At 39.0% G+C, this 19,350-nt stretch overlaps 1 non-coding gene across 1 annotated transcript; it reads left to right on the top strand.

Annotated features, from left to right (window-relative positions):
• The first annotated feature begins 18,890 nt into the window (after window positions 1-18,890).
• Window positions 18,891-18,999, top strand: LOC112788182 (small nucleolar RNA R71). The gene has a single exon (XR_003195558.1). It is a non-coding gene; the product is annotated as a small nucleolar RNA R71 (small nucleolar RNA).
• Window positions 19,000-19,350: the final 351 nt, after the last annotated feature.

The raw sequence follows: 19,350 nt of genomic DNA, 5'->3' as shown, positions 1-19,350 counted from the left end.
GATTGGAAAAAATCAACTAATTAAGAGCAAGATATGAAACATATGGAAAGAGTTGTTGCTATACCAAATAGATAAGGAAACAATCTTAAACATCATGAGAAGATCATGGACAGCAACATCTATAATCATCTACAATGCAATGATCTGATCTTATTCAGATAGAAGAGTTGCTGCAAGGAAAGATGAGAAGAATAAGGAAAGAAAAATTGTTGTTTATAGAAAAGAAAATATCACACCATTAAAGAGCATTAAACCTGCAACGGCTAACAAAGGCTGAACTTTTGAATATAAAGAAGTTGAACAAAATTTGAAGAAACTAAGGAGAATATTCATAAATTAAACATTGTACTATTGAGTGTCTTTCTTCTTTACTTTGGTTTGTTTTTCATATTTAGTTTTGAGTCTTCCTAGTACTAAGAAAAAGGCATGTGATTTATTGAGAGATTATTTGAAAAAGTCTATAAGTAAACAGTCATAAACTACGAAGAAAAGACAACAGAGGTTCAGATTCAATTTGTCTTTGGTTTTGTTTCGTCATAGTGATTTAGTTTGGTCTTGGTGTTTGTTTGTGAAGCACGAAATTGTTGCTTCAATTGTCTTGGGTAGAACCAATTTGGTTCGATTTGTCTTTGAATTAGTCTTGGCATTGGTAAAATAAAGCTCAAATACAGAATAAAAAAAGCGCGAAGCGTTCACACGTAACCACAAGCGTAAAGGCACAAGATAACAGAGTATATGTGTGTGTCTATATATATATATATATATATATATAAGAATAATAGTCATAGAGTACTAGCCGCAACCCACGGAGTTTAGGCCGACTAGTTATATACAGACATAACAGAGTTCTGAAAGTTAAAACAGTATACGACATATCTCTCAAAGTAAGCCTCTAAGGCAAATAAGGATACAAAAATGAGAGTACTAAAACAAAATATCTAAAAGAAATACAAAAGATGATAAAGATCCTCCGCTCTGTCACCATTTTGTAACTCACCGAGGTGGGTTGCGACCTGCATCTGAAAAATAACAACAACATATGGTATAAAAACCGGAGGTTCTCAGTATGGTAACAGTGCCCAATAATGTAAGATATAAGGTTCTGGGATGTCAGAGGCAATCCTAGAACTTTACATCAAGCATAAGATTTAAACTTATAATTAAATTTAAATAAATCCTTAAACAGGTCATTTATCTTAGGAAATTTCTAAACTATCAGTTCACCACTGTCCCACATCCTTCACCAGCCTAACCTCCATGCGATCCCATCGCCATTGCCTTTCGAACCTCCTCAATCTCAGTAGAAAACACAAGTAATAGAAATACAAGTAAAACACAAGTATAATCATGTATATCAAGTAATTCAAGAAGAAATTAAGCATGTTATACAATTAGGCAACACAATGCAAGTCGGCAAAACAAGCAAACATATAGAATATGCACATGATGAATGCCTGTCCTACTGGCTGTGATATCACATTATCGGTTCAACAGCCAGCCCGACACATTCCCATGGGAATGTCTCCTTTTGGTCACGAGTATAAAAATGGGAACCCCCCACGGATATAGTGCCGGGCAAACTCTTGTGATTCGAAAGGATGCGAGTGGGGTATTCTGCCACAGACCTCACATCTCAATGTAAGCAGGATTAACCACCGTCCTTACACTGCCGCCGTGACCTCAACAAGAGGGATTAACCACCGTCCTTGCCAGGCGCATAGCGTCTCAACAATATCAACATAAAATAATATATAAGTGATTTTTCAGAAATCATTTTCAGTACTCAGTAAAGTCATCATTCCACTCTGAGTCCTAAACTCATCTCAAACATCATCAATCCGTAATTTCACAACTCATCACATTAATCATCATTACAGTGCTCCGCCATCTCACTCAAATAATCCATCCTCAATACCCCAGAAACCTATGTCTTTGTCTTTTAATTTCATACATAAATTCTCTAAATTAAGTCACTAACTCATCTTTAGTAATATTAATACCTAATTACTAGATAGTATTCTTAAACTGTACTTAAAGAATGTTTAGAAAGTTAGAGAACCCTTGGAAAGTGAAGAAAACCATTTTTTAGCAAAACAGGGGTCTCGCATACGCAAGCCCCCTGTCCGCGTATGCATGCGTTGAAATTTGGGTGTCCGCGTAGGCGGCACCATACTCACGTCGCGTGTTATAGTTTTGCGTACACAAGGGTCAAAATTTGCACGTCTGCATACGGATGCAGTGCCCGCGTACATGAGATGTCCAGGAAGTAAAGAATACCCGCGTCGCGTGCACTGTGTCGCGTACGCATGCTGTACCAGACTTGCAAAAATTTAAAGCTGCAGAATTTCAGTTTTAAACACCAAACTTTAAACGTTTATAACTTCCTCCACAAAACTCCATTTTCCTCAAACTTTATATCATTTTAAAGTTCTTTAAATCATCTTCAATATAAAATATATTTCAATCAATTTCAAAAATTGAGAATCAAATTATGATCTGCCAAAATTTTCCAAAAACATATTTTTACCAAAAGTGACAATTCTCTCATTTTTCCAAAACTTCCAAAATTAAAACAACTCCAAACATACTTAAACATCATAAAACACTAATAAATACAATAATTTACCATTTCATAGCATTTTCATCAATTCAACACCTATTTCACTCATTCTTTTCCACCTCTTTCCACCACAAGTTCAACAAAATTCACAATTCTCTACATCAAGATTCCAACATTAGCAATTTTCACACAATTTAACTCTTCATATACATTATTCACCACCATTCAATATCAACACTAACCACAATATTCAAAACTCAATATTATTGGTGCACGAATCCCCACACTCCATACAGCTGTACCAGCAAATGCACTGGGTCGTCCAAGTAATACTTGAGCGAGTCAGGGTCGATCCCACGAGAATTGTGGTTTAAAGCAAGCTATGGTTATCTTGCAGGTCTTAGTCAGGTGAAATCAAGAGGTTATTGGTTTGAATATTTGATAGAGTGAAAAAGGTCTAATATAAAAAGGGTGTGAAATACTTTGTGAATTGGAATGTGAACAGTAATAAGAACATGGTTAAGGATTGAAGTTGCTTTGTCTTTCTGAATTAACTCTGGTATTACTTTCTTCTTTGCTTGTGAATGATTTCTTCTATGGCAGGTTGTATGTGATCAACGTCGTACGGCCGAAGTCGCCAATCTTCTCCAGAACTGAACACCGGGGTTAGTGCGCATCCAGTCTGATTGAGGGTGAAACTCTTACAGTCCATTCTCCTTAATTATCCTACTCAAAACGCCACAGATAAGGTCGGATCTTCTGGATCAGAGAATGCTGCATCTTTGGGTTCTAGCATCTACCACAGAGACCCTAATCTCCCCAGAAATCGGCTGAACTGGTGTCTCAAGAAGTATGCGTCCCCCCTCTTCTGGAGAATTGTAAGATAAGTCTTAAATACTAAACAGATGACTAGCTATTTAGTGCTAAAATCCACTTCTGGGGCCCACTTAGTGAGTGTTTGGACTGAGATTTGATGAGATCCATGTGCTATGAGGCTTCTAGGGCATTGAACATTGGCTAGGGGTTCTCTCTGGGCGTTTGGACGTTGGTCTCTGCTCTTTGGGCACTGGACGCCTAGAAGGAGGCAGGAGGCTGGCGTTGAACGCCAGTTTTAGGCCTTCTAATCTGAAGCAAAGTATAAATTATTATACATTTATGGAAAGCTCTGGAAGTCAGCTTTCCATAGCCATTGAGAGCGCTCCATTTGGACTTCTTTAGCTCCAGAAAAGCTCTTCCGAGTGCAAGGAGGTAAGATCCGGACAGCATCTGCAGTGCTTTCTCTGTCTCTGAATCATACTTTTGCTCCAACTCCTCAATTTCAGCCAGAAAATACCTGAAATTGTACAAAAACACAAAAACTCGAAGTAGAATAAAAAAATGTGAATTTAACACTAAAACCTATAAAAACTCAATAAAAACTAAATAAAACATACTAAAAACTATATGAAAATGATGCCAAAAAGCGTATAAAATATCCGCTCATCACAACACCAAACTTAAATTGTTGCTTGTCCCCAAGCAACTAAAAACACAGTAGGATAAAAAGAAAAGTAAGATACAATAAATTTCAAAGTTTCTAATGAAACTCAGTTTCAATTAGATAAGCGGGACTTAATAGCTTTTTGCTTCTGAATAGTTTTGGCATCTCACTATCCATTGAAACTTAGAAGTGTTGGCATCTCTAGGAACTTAGAATCTAGATGATATTATTGACTCTCCTAGTTTAGTTTTTTTTTTTATTCTTGAACACAGCTTTTTAAAGTCTTGGCCGTGACCCTAAGCACTCTGTTTTCCAGTATTACCACCGGATACATAAATGCCACAGACACTTTAACTGGGTGAACCTTTTCAGATTGTGATTCAGCTTTGCTAGAATCCCCAGATAAAGGTGTCCAGAGTTCTTAAGCACACTCTTTTTTGCTTTGGATCACGACTTTAACCGCTCAGTCTCAAGCTTTTCACTTGACACCTTCATGCCACAAGCACATGGTTAGGGACAGCTTGTTTGAACTGCTTAGGTCAGGATTTTATTCCTTGCAGGCCCTCCTAACCATTGATACTCAAAGCCTTGGATCCTTTTACCCTTGTCTTTTGGTTTAAAGGGTTACTGGCTTTTTCAATCTGCCCTCCTTTTTCCTGCATTTTTTGGCAGTAATGGATTTTTTTGCTTTTTATTTATTTATTATTTTTTTCGCATGCAAATATATATTTTTTTCTTTTTGCAACATGTTTTTTCTTTTTCTTTTTGCTGCTTTTTCTTGCTTCAAGAATAAATTTTTGGATTTTTCAGATTACCAATAATACTTTTTCTTTTTCATCATTCTTTCAAGAACCAACATTCTAAAATTCCAACTTCAAATATGCACTGTTTATTCATACATTCAGAGAAAAAAAAAGCAATGTCACCACATCAATTCTTATTATAAACTTAAAATTCATGTATCTCTCAATTCTTTTCAATTAAAATTTTTTTTAAGCAAGGTGAGAGACATATGGAACATTTTATAACTTTAAGACATAAATGCAAATGCTCATGCAACAAGAACAAGAGAACAGATAGTACAACATAACAGGAAAAAGAAAAATACAAAAGAAAAGGAGATAAAGAGAACGAATCCACCTTTAATGGTGGCGGCTAAAACTCCTCCTTGAGGATCCAATGTGGTGCTTCATCTCTTCAAGATCACTCCTTTGCCTTTGTTGCTCTTCCCTCATAGCCCTTTGATCTTCTCTAATGGATCTTTGGTCTTCCCTTATTTCATTGAGGATGGTAGCATGCTCTTAATGCTCCAACCTTAATTGCTCCATGGTGGACGAAATTGAGATTACACTTTGATTATGTAAAATTCATTGCTCTTTCTTTCCCTGGCAATGGCGCCAGAAACATGATGCCAATACCATGGTTCACAACTTCACACAACTAACCAGCAAGTGCACTGGGTCGTCCAAGTAATACCTTACGTGAGTAAGGGTCGAATCCCACGGAGATTGTTGGTATGAAGCAAGCTATGGTCACCTTGTAAATCTCAGTCAGGCGGATATAAAATAATTATGGAGTTTTCGAAATTAAATAATAAAAGAAGGATAGAAATACTTATGTAATTCATTGGTTAGAATTTCAGATAAGCGTGTAGAGATGCTTTCGTTCCTCTGAACCTCTGCTTTCCTGCTATCTTCATCCAATCAATCTTACTCCTTTCTATGGCTAGCTTTATGTAATGCATCACCATTGTCAATGGCTACTTTCGGTCTTCTCTCGGGAAAATGATCCAAATGCCCTATCACGGCACGGCTAATCGTCTGGAGGCATCACCCTTGTCAATGGTTACATCCTATCCTCTCAGTGAAAATGGTCAACGCACCCTGTCACGGCACGACTATTCATCTGTCAGTTCTCGATCATGCTGGAATAGGATTTACTATCCTTTTGCGTCTGTCACTACGCCCAGCAATCGCGAGTTTGAAGCTCGTCACAGTCATTCAATCATTGAATCCTACTCGGAATACCACAGACAAGGTTTAGACTTTCCGGATTCTCTTGAATGCCGCCATCAATCTAGCTTATACCACGAAGATTCTGATTAAGAGATCTAAGAGACACTCATTCAATTGAAAGTAGAACGGAAGTGGTTGTCAGGCACGCGTTCATGGGGAATGATGATGATTGTCACGTTCATCACATTCAGGTTGAAGTGCGAATGAATATCTTAGAAGCAAAATAAGATGAATTGAATAGAAAACAGTAGTACTTTGCATTAATCTTTGAGGAACAGCAGAGCTCCACACCTTAATCTATGGAGTATAGAAGCTCTACCGTTGAAAATACATAAGTGAAGGTCCAGGCATGGCCGAATGGCCAGCCCCTCTGATCTAAGAACCAGGCATCCAAAGATGTTCCGGATTCAAAGACGTTCCAGATTCAAAGACGTTTAATACAATAGTAAAAGGTCCTATTTATAATAAACTAGCTACTAGGGTTTACAGAAGTAAGTAATTGATGCATAAATCCACTTCCGGGACCCACTTGGTGTGTGCTTGGGCTGAGCTTGAGTTTTGCACGTGTAGAGGTCCTTCTTGGAGTTGAACGCCACCTTTTGTGCCATTTTGGGCGTTGAACTCCACTTTGCAACTTGTTTCTGGCGCTGGACGCCAGAATTGGGCAGAGAGCTGGCATTGAACGCCAGTTTGCGTCGTCTAAACTTAGGCAAAGTATGGACTATTATACATTTCTGGAAAGCCCTAGATGTCTACTTTCCAACGCAATTGGAAGCGCGCCATTTTGAGTTCTGTAGCTCCAGAAAATCCACTTTGGGTGCAGGGAGGTCAGAATCCAACAGCATCAGCAGTCCTTTTTCAACCTCTGAATCTGATTTTTGCTCAAGTCCCTCAATTTCAGCCAGAAAATACCTGAAATCACAGAAAAATACACAAACTCATAGTAAAGTCCAGAAATGTGAATTTAACATAAAAACTAATGAAAACATCCCTAAAAGTAACTAGATTCTACTAAAAACATACTAAAAACAATGCCAAAAAGCGTATAAATTATCTGCTCATCACAACACCAAACTTAAATTGTTGCTTGTCCCCAAGCAACTGAAAATCAAATAGGATAAAAAGAAGAGAATATACTATAAATTCTAAACTATCAATGAAACATAGCTCCAATCAAATGAGCAGGACTTATAGCTTTTTGCCTCTTGAATAGTTTTGGCATCTCACTTTATCCATTGAGGTTCAGAATGATTGGCATCTATAGGAACTCAGAGTTCAGATAGTGTTATTGATTCTCCTAGTTCAGTATGATGATTCTTGAACACAGCTATTTTATGAGTCTTGGCCGTGGCCCTAAGCACTTTATTTTCCAGTATTACTACCGGATACATAAATGCCACAGACACATAATTGGGTGAACCTTTTCAGATTGTGACTCAGCTTTGCTAAAGTCCCCAATTAGAGGTGTCCAGGGTTCTTAAGCACACTCTTTTTTTGCTTTGGACCTTGACTTTAACTGCTCAGTCTCAAGTTTTCACTTGACACCTACACGCCACAAGCACATGGTTAGGGACAGCTTGGTTTAGCCGCTTAGACCAGGATTTTATTCCTTTAGGCTCTCCTATCCACTGATGCTCAAAGCCTTGGGATCCTTTTTATTTGCCCTTGCCTTTTGGTTTTAAGGGTTATTGGCTTTTTGCTCTTGCCTCTTGGTTTTAAGAGCTTTGGCTTTTTCTGCTTGCTTTTTCTTTTTCTTTCTAAATTTTTTTTTCGCCTATATTTTTTTTTCTGCAAGCTTTGTTCTTTGCTGCTTTTTCTTGCTTCAAGAGTCATTTTTATGATTTTTCAAATTATCAAATAACATGTTTCCTAGTCATCATTCTTTCAAGAGCCAACATATTTAACATTCTTAAACAACAACTTCAAAAGACATATGCACTGTTCAAGCATTCATTCAGAAAACAAGAAGCATTGTCACCACATCAATATAATTAAACTAAGTTCAAGGATAAATTCGAAACTCATGTACTTCTTGTTCTTTTGAATTAAAACATTTTTCATTTAAGAGAGGTGATGGATTCATAGGACATTTATAACTTTAAGACATAGTTACTAACTACTAATGATCATGTAATGAAGACACAAACATAGATAAGTACTTAAAATAGAAAACGAAAAACAGAGAAAGTAAGAACAAGGAATGAGTCCACCTTAGTGATGGTGGCGCTTCCTTCTTGAGGTACCAATGATGTTCTTGAGCTCTTCTATGTCTCTTCCTTGCCTTTGTGGCTTGATTCCTAGTGATTTTTGGTATTTCTATCCTCAGTTGCTTCCAATAACTATGTGGAGGGAAGTGCATCCCCTGAGGTATCTCAGGGATCTCTTGATTTGCAGCCACATGTTCTACTACTGAGCTATAGATCTTTACATAATTGTTTTACCACACCAAACTTAGAATGTTGCTCGCCCTCGAGCAAAAGAAGAAGGAATAGATGAAGAAGAAGATGTGGAAAAAAAAACTAGGATTATGAGGAAGGAAGGTGGGGATCTTGTAGGGTCCACAGATCCTGATATGATCCTGTGAGGTCCACAGATCTTGAGGTGTCAAGGCATTTACATCCCTGCACCAATTTAGGCATGCAAAATGCCCTTGCACACAACTCTGGGCGTTCAGCGCCAGGTTGGTGCCCATTTTGGGCGTTCAACGCCCATTTGTTGCCCATTTCTGGCGTTGAACGCCAGAACCATGCTTGTTCTGGTCGTTCAGCGCCAGCTCTTCTCCAGGGTGCAATTTTGGCGTTCAGCGCCCAGATGCTGCCCATTTTGGGCGTTCAGCGCCCAGACACTGCCTATTTTGGGCGTTCAGCGCCAGAACCATGCTCTGTTCTGGCGTTGAACGCCAGACAGGTGCTTCCTCCAGGGTGTGATTTTTCTTTCGCTGTTTTTGATTTTGTTTCTAAATTTTTCGTTTATTTTGTGACTCCACATGATCATGAACCTAAGAAAACATGAAAAACAAAAATAGAATTAGATAAATAAACATTGGGTTGCCTCCCAACAAGCGCTTCTTTAATGTCAATAGCTTGACAGTGGGCTCTCATGGAGCCTCACAGATGTGCAGAGCTTTGTTGAGACTCTCCAACACCAAACTTAGAGTTTGGATATGGGAGTTCAACACCAAACTTAGAGTTTGGTTGTGGCCTCCCAACACCAAACTTAGAGTTTGACTGTGGGGGCTTTGTTTGACTCTGCTTTGAGAGAAGCTTTTTCTGCTTCCTTTCCATGGATGCAGAGAGAGATCCTTGAGTTGTAAACACAAGGTTGTCCTTATTCAAGTGAAGGATCAATTCTCCTCTGTCCACATCAATCACAGCTCTTGCTGTGGCTAGGAAAGGTCTTCCTAGGATGATGGACTCATCCTCTTCCTTTCCAGTATCCAGGACTATGAAATCAGCAGGGATGTAAAGGCCTTCAACCTTTACTAACACATCCTCTACTTGTCCATAAGCCTGTTTTCTTGAATTGTCTGCCATCTCTAATGAGATTTTAGCAGCTTGCACCCCATAGATTCCCAGTTTCTCTATTACAGAGAGGGGCATGAGGTTTATCCCTGAACCAAGGTCACACAGAGCCTTAAAGATCATGGCACCTATGGTACAAGGTATTATGAACTTTCCAGGATCCTGTCTCTTCTGAGGCAATGTCAGTTGATCCAGATCACTTAGTTCATTGGTGAACAAGGGAGGTTCATCTTCCCAAGTTTCAATACCAAATAATTTGGCATTTAGCTTCATGATTGCACCAAGAAACTTGGCAGCTTGCTCTTCAGTAACATCCTCATTCTCTTCAGAAGAGGAATACTCATCAGAGCTCATGAATGGCGTAAGGAGGTTCAATGGAATCTCTATGGTCTCTAGATGAGTCTCAGATTCTTTTGGTTCCTCAGAGGGAAACTCCTTATTGATCACTGGACGTCCCAGGAGGTCTTCCTCCTTGGGATTCACGTCCTCCTCTCCCTCTTTGGGTTCGGCCATTTTGGTTATATCAATGGCCTTGCACTCTCCTTTTGGATTCTCTTCTGTATTGCTTGGGAGAGTACTAGGAGGGATTTTAGTGATCCTTTTACTCAGCTGGCCTACTTGTGCTTCCAAATTTCTAATGGAAGACCTTGTTTCATTCATGAAACTCACAGTGGCCTTAGATAGATCAGAGACTAAGTTTGCTAAGCTAGATGAATTCTGCTCAGAATTCTTTGTCTGTTGCTGAGTGGATGATGGAAAAGGCTTGCTATTGCTAAACCTGTTTCTTCCACCATTATTAAAGCCTTGTTGAGGCTTTTGTTGATCCTTCCATGAGAAATTTGGATGATCTCTCCATGATGGGTTATAGGTGTTTCCATAAGGTTCACCCATATAATTTACCTCTGCTATTGCAGGGTTTTCAGGATCATAAGCTTCTTCTTCAGAAGATGCCTCTTGAGTACTGTTGGATGCAGCTTGCATTCCATTCAGACTCTGAGAAATCATATTGACTTGCTGAGTCAATATTTTATTCTGAGCCAATATGGCATTCAGAGTATCAATTTCAAGAACTCCCTTCTTCATAGGCGTCCCATTACTCACAGGATTCCTCTCAGAAGTGTACATGAACTGGTTATTAGCAACCATATCAATGAGTTCTTGAGCTTCTGCAGGCGTTTTCTTTAGGTGAATGGATCCACCTGCAGAAGTATCCAATGACATCTTTGATGGCTCAGATAAACCATCATAGAATATATCCAGGATGGTCCATTCTGAAAGCATGTCAGACGGACACTTTTTGGTCAGCTGCTTGTATCTTTCCCAAGCTTCATAGAGGGATTCTCCTTCTTTCTGTTTGAAGGTCTGAACATCCACTCTAAGCTTGCTCAGCTTTTGAGGAGGAAAGAACTTGGCTAAGAAAGCCGTGACCAGCTTATCCCAAGAGTTCAGGCTGTCTTTGGGTTGAGAGTCCAACCATATTCTAGCTTTGTCTCTTACAGCAAAAGGGAAAAGCATGAGCCTGTAGACTTCAGGATCTACTCCATTAGTCTTAACAGTATCACAGATCTGCAAGAATTCAGTTAAGAACTGAAAAGGATCTTCAGATGGAAGTCCATGAAACTTGCAGTTCTGCTGCATCAGAGAAACTAGCTGAGGTTTCAGCTCAAAGTTGTTTGCTCCAATGGCAGGAATGGAGATGCTTCTTCCATGTAAATTGGAATTAGGTGCAGTAAAGTCACCAAGCATTCTCCTTGCATTATTATTATTTTCGGCTGCCATCTCCTCTTTCTGTTCGAAAATTTCTGAAAGGTTCTCTCTGGATTGTTGTAATTTAGCTTCTCTTAGTTTCCTCTTCAGAGTCCTTTCAGGTTCTGGATCTGCTTCAACAAAAATATTCTTGTCCTTGCTCCTGCTCATATGACAAAGAAGAGGGCACAGAAAAAGTAATAATAATAATAATAGGGATCCTTTATACCACAGTATAGAGGTCCCTGTGTGAATAGAAGAAAAGAAGAAGAGAAAATCTGAACTCAGAGAGAGAGAGGGAGTTCGGATTTTTGGTGAGTGATGTGAGGAAGAGATGTTAGTAGATGAATAAACAAATAGAAGAAGATGAGAGGGGGAAGTGAATTTTCGAAAATAATTTTTGAAAAAGGGTTAGTGATTTTCGAAAATAGTTTTTGAAAAAGGTTAGTAGTTTTCGAAAATTAAAATAAAAAATTAAAATAATTAGTTAATTAAAAAGAAATTTTGAAAAAAGGGGGAAGATATTTTCAAAAATTAGAGAGAGGGAGTTAGTTAGGTGGTTTTGAAAAATTTAAGAAACAAACAAAAAGTTAGTTAGTTAGTTGAAACAAATTTTGAAAAGATAAGAAGTTAGGAAGTTAGAAAAGATATTTTAAAATCAAATTTTTGAAAAAGATAAGATAAGAAGATAATTTTTTGAAAAGATATGATTGAAATTAGTTTTGAAAAAGATTTGATTTTTAAAATCACAATTAATGACTTGATTCACAAGAAATCACAAGATATGATTCTAGAACTTAAAGTTTGAATCTTTCTTAACAAGTAAGTAACAAACTTGAAATTTTTGAATCAAAACATTAATTGATGATGTTATTTTCGAAAATTATGATGTAGAATTAAAAAAAGATTTTTGAAAAATATTTTTAAAATTTTTCGAAAATAACTAAGAAATTTGAAAAAGATTTGATTTTTGAAAAAGATTTTGAAAAAGATAAGATTTTCAAATTGAAAATTTGATTTGACTCATAAGAAACAACTTAATTTTTTTAAAAATTTTTGAAAAAGTCAACTCAATTTTCGAATTTGATGAGAGAAAAAGGGGAAGATATTTTTTTTATTTTTGAATTTTGAATGATGAGAGAGAAAAACATGAGAATGATGCAATGCATGAGATTTTTAGATCAAAACAATGAATGCATGCAAGAATGCTATGAATGTCAAGATGAACACCAAGAACACTATGAAGATCATGATGAACATCAAGAACACATTTTTGAAAAATTTTTAATGCAAAGAAAACATGCAAGACACCAAACTTAGAATTCTTTAATGCTTAGACATAAAGAATTCAGGAATGCATATGAAAAACAAGAAAAGACACAAAACATGCAAATGCAAAGATCAAACAAGAAGACTTACCAAGAACAACTTGAAGATCATGAAGAACACTATGAATGCATGATTTTTTTTTCGAAAAATGCAAGATGCACATGCAATTGACACCAAACTTATAACATGACACATGACTCAAACAAGAAACACAAAAAAATATTTTTTTGATTTTTATGATTTTATGATTTTTTTTGTATTTTCTTTTAATTTTTTTCGAAAATCATTTTGAAAAAGAAAAATAAGGATTCCAAAATTTTTAATATGAATTCTAGGAATCTTATGCTCTTTAGTCTAAAGCTCCAATCAAAGGGTCAGGCATGGCTTAATAGCTAGCCAAACTTTAGTATGTAACCCAGACATGACACGCTTGACATTCCCTACAGTCATCCAGGCTTCACATGCTTCATGAAACACTAGAATTCATTCTTAAAAATTCTGAAGAAAAATAATAATTTTTTTTCGAAAACAAAGGAAAATTTTTTGAAAAATTTTTGAAAATAAAACAAAAAAAAAAATTACCTAATCTGAGCAACAAGTTAAACCGTCAGTTGTCCAAACTCGAACAATCCCCGGCAACGGCGCCAAAAACTTGGTGGATGAAATTGAGATTACACTTTGATTATGTAAAATTCATTGCTCTTTCTTTCCCTGGCAATGGCGCCAGAAACATGATGCCAATACCATGGTTCACAACTTAGCACAACTAACCAGCAAGTGCACTGGGTCGTCCAAGTAATACCTTACGTGAGTAAGGGTCGAATCCCACGGAGATTGTTGGTATGAAGCAAGCTATGGTCACCTTGTAAATCTCAGTCAGGCGGATATAAAATAATTATGGAGTTTTCAAAATTAAATAATAAAAGAAGGATAGAAATACTTATGTAATTCATTGGTTAGAATTTCAGATAAGCGTGTAGAGATGCTTTCGTTCCTCTGAACCTCTGCTTTCCTGCTATCTTCATCCAATCAATCTTACTCCTTTCTATGGCTAGCTTTATGTAATGCATCACCATTGTCAATGGCTACTTTTGGTCTTCTCTCAGGAAAATGATCCAAATGCCCTATCACGGCACGGCTATTCATCTGTCGGTTCTCGATCATGCTGGAATAGGATTTACTATCCTTTTGCGTCTGTCACTACGCCCAGCAATCGCGAGTTTGAAGCTCGTCACAGTCATTCAATCATTGAATCCTACTCGGAATACCACAGACAAGGTTTAGACTTTCCGGATTCTCTTGAATGCCGCCATCAATCTAGCTTATACCACGAAGATTCTGATTAAGAGATCTAAGAGACACTCATTCAATCGAAAGTAGAACGGAAGTGGTTGTCAGGCACGCGTTCATGGGGAATGATGATGATTGTCACGTTCATCACATTCAGGTTGAAGTGCGAATGAATATCTTAGAAGCAAAATAAGATGAATTGAATAGAAAACAGTAGTACTTTGCATTAATCTTTGAGGAACAGCAGAGCTCCACACCTTAATCTATGGAGTGTAGAAGCTCTACCGTTGAAAATACATAAGTGAAGGTCCAGGCATGGCCGAATGGCCAGCCCCTCTGATCTAAGAACCAGGCGTCCAAAGATGTTCCGGATTCAAAGACGTTCCAGATTCAAAGACGTCTAATACAATAGTAAAAGGTCCTATTTATAATAAACTAGCTACTAGGGTTTACAGAAGTAAGTAATTGATGCATAAATCCACTTCCGGGGCCCACTTGGTGTGTGCTTGGGCTGAACTTGAGTGTTGCACGTGTAGAGGTCCTTCTTGGAGTTGAACGCCACCTTTTGTGCCATTTTGGGCGTTGAACTCCACTTTGCAACTTGTTTCTGGCGCTGGACGCCAGAATTGGGCAGAGAGCTGGCGTTGAACGCCAGTTTGCGTCGTCTAAACTTGGGCAAAGTATGGACTATTATACATTGTTGGAAAGCCCTGGATGTCTACTTTCCAAAGCAATTTGAAGCGCGCCATTTTGAGTTCTTTAGCTCCAGAAAATCCACTTTGAGTGAAGGGAGGTCAGAATCCAACAGCATGAGCAGTCCTTTTTCAACCTCTGAATCTGATTTTTGCTCAAGTCCCTCAATTTTAGCCAGAAAATACCTGAAATCATAGAAAAACACACAAACTCATAGTAAAGTCTAAAAATGTGAATTTAACATAAAAACTAATGAAAACATCCCTAAAAGTAACTAGATTCTATTAAAAACATACTAAAAACAATGCCAAAAAGCGTATAAATTATCCGCTCATCACTCCATATTAGTGCTTATTTCTCCAAGAGAAGTGTGCCATTGATCCCAATAGTTTTGAGGAGGAAAATACATCCCTTGAAGCATCTTAAGGATCTCATGCTGAGGTGGATGCACAGGCTCATGTGCATGGTCTCTAGTTCGCTCTATCATTTTCTTAGTGATGGGCTTGTCCTCCTCAATGAAGATGTCTCCTTCTATGATAAATCCAGCTGAATTGCATAGATGACATGTGACATGTGGGAATGCCAACCTTGCATTGGTGGAAGGATTCTCATCTATCTTGTACAATTCTTGAGGGATTACCTCATGTACTTCCACCTCACTTCCAATCATGATGCAATGGATCATGATGGCCCTTTCAATGGTCACTTCTGACCGGTAACTAGTGGGGATGATGGAATGTTGGATGAATTCCAACCATCCTTTAGCTATGGGCTTTAGGTCAAGCCTTCTAGTTGAATGTGCTTGCCTTGGGAATCCCTTTTCCACTGTGCTCCTTCCACACAGATATCTGAGAGCACTTGATCTAATCTCTTATCAAAGTTGACTCTTCAAGTGTACGGATGAGGATCTCCTTGCATTAGAGGCAAGTTGAAGCCAACCTTACACTTTTTGGGCTGAAATCTAAGATTCTCACTCAGACCATGGTGCTCCAATTCTTTGGATTTGGGTTCACAATAGTGTCATAGTTTTTAGTGACCCATGCATTAGCATAAAACTCTTGCAACATTAGGATCCCAACCTCTTGGATGGGGTTGGTTAGGACTTCCCAACCTCTTCTCCGGATCTCTCTTCGGATTTCCGGATACTCATTCTTCTTGAGTCTGAAAAGGACCTCTGGGATCACTTTCTTCTCAGCCACTACTTTATAGAAGTGGTCTTGGTGGACTTTGGTGATGAATCTCTCCATCTTCCAAGATTCAGAGGTGGTGGCTACTGCCTTTCCTTTCCTCTTTCTAGAAGATTCTCCAATCTTGGGTGCCATAAATGGTAATGCAAAGAAAAAAAAAGCTAGGCTTTTCCAACACCAAACTTAAAACTTTGCTCGTCCTCGAGCAAAAACAAATAAAAAAGAAGAATGGAGTAGAAGAAGAAGAAGAAAATAGAAAAAGATAGATGTAGAGATAGAGCCCGGCCGTGAGGTGTGTTGTGGTGTACGAGAGGTGTGTGTATGAAGGGTTAGAATAAGGGGTATTTATAGGGAGTGGGTAGGGTTAGGTTCGGCCATGGGTGGGGAATTGGGTGGGAAATTTGATTTTGAATTGGGTGGGGGTTGGTGGGAGTTATGATTGTTTTGGGGAAGTGATATGGATGTGATTGGGCTAAGGTTTATAGGCAAGTGTGTATAGAGAAGTGTGAAAGTAAGAGGGAATAAGTGTGGTAGATAAAAGATGCTGTGGGACCCACTGGTCTTGAGAGGCTAGGGAATTCAGATTCCTTGCCCTCTAGACTGGCATTTGAACGCCCAGGGTCTGCTCCCTGACTGGCGTTCAACTTTAATGTTTTCACTGCTGCCAATTCTGTATTTGTTCTGACTGCTTCACGTGATTATGAACCTAAAAACAAAACTTTAAAGAAAAATAAAATTAAGAAATAGAAATAATTATTTTAAGTTGGTTTGCCTCCCAACAAGCACTTTTTTAACGTCATTAGCTTGACTGTTAGCTTCTTACGGAGGTGAGTATGGGCTCAGAATTTCGCCCCTTACAGTGAACTTTCTTCTTGTCTCCTCATGAATGAGCTCCACATGCTCTAGAGACAAGACACGACTCACTGTATGTGGTATGACTGGTTTCTTGATGAAGACAACTCTCATGTGAGGCGAGAGGCCTTCAGTTAGGACTTTCTTGTCCCTCCAGCCTTTAGGTACTTTCTTCTGAGTACCCTTGTGCTTAGAGGTTGTTGATGGCTGCCCAAAACCAAACTTACAATTGATGTCAGGGGCTCTGTAAAGCTCTGCATAGAAAGAGAAGGTTGGAACACTAGGTGTTGCACCATTGTCTCTTTCTTATCAAAGGGAGATTTGGGATTGGACATTTTGAAAAAGATGTAGTCCTCTCCTAGTTGGAAAATCATTTCTCCCTTTGCCACATTAATCATGGCTTTTGCAGTGGCTAGAAAAGGTCTTCCAAGGATGATAGAGTCATCCTCATCCTCTCCTATGTCCAATACTATGAAGTTTGTAGGGATGTAGTAGTTTTCAACCTTTACCAGGACATCCTCTACTAAGCCATATGGCTTCTTCATTGTCTTGTCTGCCATCTCTAGTGTGATGTTTGCAGCTTGTACCTCAAAGATTTCCAACTTCTCCATTACAGAGAGTGGCATAAGGTTTATGCTAGACCCTAGGTCACACAGAGCCTTCTCAAAGGTCATGGTGCCTATGGTGTAAGGAATCAGGAAGCGTCCAGGATCTGGAAGCTTCTGAGGTAGCTTCTGCTGAACCAAAGCATTGAGTTCTTTGGAAAGCAATGGAGGTTCTTCCTCCATAGGCTTTGTACCAAATAACTTGGCATTCAGCTTCATGAGAGCTCCTAGGTACCGAGCAACTTGCTCTTCCCTAGTGTCTTCATCCTCATTAGAGAATGAGTATTCATCAGAATTCATACACTGCAGAAGTGCATGCAAAGGAACCTCTATGGTCTTTATATGAACCTTGGCTTCCTTTAGTTCTTAAATAGGGGTTTTTTGAGTGGGTATTGAGCACTCAGAAGGTGTGCTTTTACTGGCGTTCAATGCCAGCTCTGATAGCTTATTGGGCGTTGAACGCCCATGCTGTGCACCCTTACTGGCGTTAAATGCCAGTCCCTTTAGCATTCAGTAGGGGTATCCTAAACGCCAGCTTCCTTATATAGTGGGGCGTTGAACGCCCAGTGAGGGGTTCCCCACTGGCGTTCAGCACCAATTTTGCTGTCTGTTTGGGTATTGAACACCCAGCTAATGCTCCCTGGCTAGCGTTCAACGCCAGCTCTGCTGCCAGGATGGGAGTTGAACGCCTAGTGAGGGGTTCCTCACTGGCGTTCAGTGCCAGGCTTCCTGCCATTGTGGGTGTTCAGCGCCAGGTTCTCTACCATCTTAGGCGTTGAACGCCCAGCGAGATCTTCCTCACTGGCGTTCAATGCCTTCCCCATCTCTCCAGATTCGGCCTCTGTCTCATTGGTTATGGCCTTGCACTCTTCTCTTGGGTTCACTTCAATGTTACTAGGAAGAGTGTCAGGAGGAGTCTCAGGGATCCTTTTGCTCATTTGACCAACTTGTACCTCCAAATTTTTAATGGAGGACTTTGTTTCATTTATAAAACTATAAGTGGTCTTAGAGAGGCTGGAGACTAGAGTAACTAAGTCAGAAAGGCTCTGCTTAGTAGTCTCCATATTCCCTTGAGAAGATGGGAGTGGCGGTCTGTTGTTGAACCTATTCTGGCTCCTTCAACCTTGATTGTTATTGAAACCTTGCTGAGGTTTCTGTCGATCCTTCCATGAAAAATTTGGATGATTCCTCCATGAAAGATTGTAGGTGTTTCCATACGATTCTCCCATGTAATTCACCTCCTCCGTGGTGGGTTGATCACGATCATAAGCATCTACATCAGGAGATACTTCTTGAGTACTGCCAGCTGCAGTTTGCATTCCAGTCAGATGCTGAGAGATCATGTTGACCTGTCGGTTCAAGATCTTGTTCTGAGCCAATATGGCATTCAGAGTATCAACCTCAAGAATTCCTTTCTTTTGAGAGACTCTATTGTTTATAGGGTTTCTCTCAGAGGCGTACATGAATTGATTGTTTGCAACCATCTCAATGAGTTCTCTTGCTTCTGCAGGCATTTTCTTCAAGTGGAGTGATCTACCTGTAGAGCTATCCAATGATATTTTGGATATCTCAGACAGACCATCATAGAACACGCCTATGATAGACCATTCTGAGACCATGTCAGGAGGACACCTCCTGATCAATTGCTTGTATCTTTCCCAAGCTTCATAAAGGGATTCACCTTCTCTTTGTCTGAAAGTTTGAACTTTCGCTCTGATTTTGCTCATCTTTTGAGGGAGAAAGAATTTAGCAAGAAAAGCATTAACCATCTTTTTCCAAGAGTCTAGGCTCTTTCTAGGTTGAAAATCCAACCATATCTTAGCTCTATCTCTTATAGCAAAAGGAAAGAGCATAAGTTTGTAGACCTCAGGATCCACTCCATTGGACTTAACAGTATCACAGATCTGCAAGAACTCAGCTAATAACTGATGTGGATCTTCCATTGAAAGTCCATAAAACTTGTAATTCTGTTGCAGAAAAGCGACTAACTAAGGCTTAAGCTCAAAATTGTTAGCTCCAATGGTAGGTACAGAGATACTTCTGCCATAAAAGTCAGAGGTAGGCATGGTGAA

This window comes from Arachis hypogaea, chromosome 20 (assembly GCF_003086295.3).
Source record: "Arachis hypogaea cultivar Tifrunner chromosome 20, arahy.Tifrunner.gnm2.J5K5, whole genome shotgun sequence".
Lineage (NCBI taxonomy): Eukaryota > Viridiplantae > Streptophyta > Magnoliopsida > Fabales > Fabaceae > Arachis > Arachis hypogaea.
This window is presented reverse-complemented; position numbering and strand designations above follow the sequence as displayed.